This window comes from Nannospalax galili, unplaced genomic scaffold (assembly GCF_000622305.1).
Source record: "Nannospalax galili isolate Female #2095 unplaced genomic scaffold, S.galili_v1.0 scaffold1780, whole genome shotgun sequence".
In the NCBI taxonomy this organism is placed as follows: domain Eukaryota; kingdom Metazoa; phylum Chordata; class Mammalia; order Rodentia; family Spalacidae; genus Nannospalax; species Nannospalax galili.
Window position 1 is genome coordinate 307,623 of NW_008346442.1, and position 3,139 is coordinate 310,761.

Below are 3,139 nucleotides of genomic sequence, written 5' to 3' on the forward strand. Positions count from 1 at the left end.
TAATAAAAATAATAAAAATAAAATAGTAAAACAAAAATGTACAGAATACAAAAAAGATTGAAAGCTGTGAGAGAAAAAGCAAATGACCCATATAAAGGAAGACCCATAGGAATAACAGCTGACTTTTCAATGGAGACTGTGAGAGCCAGGAGGACTGGGACCAATGCCCTATAGTCATTAAAAAATGCAAGTTCCAGCCCAGACTGTTACACCCAGTAAAACTATAAATTGCAATTAAAGGAAAAAGAAAACCTTTCCATGATAAAAACAGATTGATTAGGAAGAGCTGATTTTCCTAAAACAAGGGATTCTAGATAGTCTGACTAGACTCAGTGGACGGACATGCACTGGAGAACAACTGGGGGCACTGACAGCACAGTGGACAGTAACAGGGATGACAGAGTGTATGGGCTACATTTGAGGGAGGTATGGGAGAGTGCCATTTGGGATGCCGGTATGAAGATAAGATTGTTGGGGATGTTCTAGAAGAAATGCACACAAAAAATCAATTAAAAAAGCAGAAAGCAGATTAGTGAATTTGTATCCAGAAACAAAATCCAAAGAAAATTCAATGGAATACTTCAGTCTGAAGAGATTAACCTCTCTCAAGAAAGCACAAAGAATAAACAGTCTCAGAAAAGTCAACCAAAAGAAGTCTAAGAAAACGTCACTACAGCACCAATATAATTGGAATTAATAAACATTGGTCAATAGTAACTCTCAAAATTAATGGTCTGAACTCTTCTGTAAAAAGACACAGACTAATTGATTGAAGTAGAGAAGAAGATCCAATTCATTGATTTTATCTCTCTGTAAAACATACTGGAGAAACGATGATTGACACCATCTTAAGAAAAAGACTTTCCAATTGAATGGAACTAAGAAACGAGCAGCTGTACAGCTGTAGCTATTCTAATATCCAGCAAACTAGACTTCAAACTAAAACTGTTCAAGACAGCAAGGAATGGCACGTCATTCTTATTAAAGGAAAAATACACCAAGAAGATATTATAATCTTAAGCATATATACACCACACATAGTGGTATCCAATTTCATCAAAGAAACATTATTAAAGAATCACACATTGACTCCAGCATAATATTAGTTGATAACTTCCATACCCCACTGTCATCAATAAACATATAATCCAGAAAGAAGTAAATAAAGACATCTTGAAGTAAAATGATACCATAAACCAGATGGACCTAGCAGACATGTACAGAACCTTCCTCCCAAATACAAAAACTATGCTTTTTTCTCAGCACTCCACAGCAATTTCTCCAAAGATGATGACATATTGGGACATAAAGAAAGTCTCCACAAGTTTAGGAAAATTGTCCCTGTGGTCTATCTGACCACTAAGGAGTAAAGCGAGACATGAACAAAAATAAAAATGGGAAAAATACAAGAACACATGAAAGCTAAACAACAAACTGCTAAATGAAATTTGGTTCAAATAAAGAACCAAGAATGCAATTTTGAAAATCCTACATTTGTGTGCAGTGGGAAACACAACTTACACAAACCTATGGAATCCAGTGTAGGCAGTCCTAAAAGGAACATTTATAGCATTAAGTGCCTACAACAGAAAACTAAAAAAATCTCAAATAAATCAATGATGTACTTGAAAGCATTGTATAACCAAGAACAAGAAAAACATAAAAGAACTAAAGTCAAAATTAATGAACTAGAAACAAAGATACAAAGGCTCAATGAAATGGATAATTGGTTCTTTGAAAAGATAACAAGATTGACCAAAATTTAGCCAAATTAACCAAAAGAAAGACATAGTGCCCAGATTAACAAGTCAGAGATGAAAAGGGAAAGATTACAAAGGGCCATGAGGGAATTCAGAAATCTGTAAGGATGTACTTTTTTAAAAAAAATGAATGAATTTTTAGATATGTATGGTCTAACAAAGTTAAATGAAAATGGCATGTCATTTAAACAGACCCATAACAACCAGTGAAATAAATGCAGAAATTTAAAATCTCCCTATTAAAGAAATGTTCAAGACCAGATGAACACAACACTAAATTCTATCAAACCTTCAAAGATTAATTGATACTCATCCAATACTCCTCAAATTTTTCCATAAGTTAGAAAGTGAAGGATTCATTTTGTGAAGCCAGTATTATTCTAATACCAAAAGCAGGTAAAGATATAACAATAAAAGAAAACTATAAACCAATCTCTCATGAACATAGTTACAAAAATTATCAGGAAAATATTTACAAACAAAATGTAAGAATACATCAAATAGATTATGAAGCATGATCAAGTTGACTTCACCCTAGGGTTGCAGTGATGGTTCAACATGTGTAAATCAATAAATGTAATCTACCACATATACAAAGTCGAAGACAGATATTACAGGATCATTTCATTAGGTGCACAAAAGGTCTTTGACAAAATCGAAAATCCATTCATGATAAAAGTCAAGGAGAATCTAGGGATACAGGATACATACCTAAACATAATGAAGGCAATATAGCCCAAGCCCACAGTCGACATCAAACTAAGTGATGAAAAACAGAAAACATCCCAACTGAAAAGAGGCACAAGACAGGGAAGGCCACCATCTCTTAGCTAGAGTCTTAGCTAGATAAAGAAGACAAATGGGAGAGATAAATGGGAGACAAAACGGAAAAGAACACAATATGATCTGATACTTAAAAGACCCTAACAAATCCACTAGAAAACTCCTAGGGATGATAAATACATTCAGCAAAATGCAGGACATAAAGTTAACACCCCAAATCAGTAGACTTCCTATGTACTTGCAACAAACATACCAAGAAAGAAATACTAGAAGAGATCCCATTTCATGGTAGTCTCAAAAACCTCAAACTATATTGGAATAAATCTAACAAAGAACATGAAAGACTGTGCAATACAAAGTTTAAGACATTGGAGAAAGAAATTGAAGACAACAAAAAATGGTAAGACCTCCCATGCTCATGGATCAGTAGGCTTAATACTGTGAAAATGGCTTTCCTACCAAAAGCAATCTAAAAATTCAACACAATACCCATTAATATTTCAATAGACATTCAACAAATGGTGCTGGTCAAAGTGGAAAGCGACATGAAGAAGAACTTAAATAGATTCATATCACCATGCTCAAAACGTTAACTC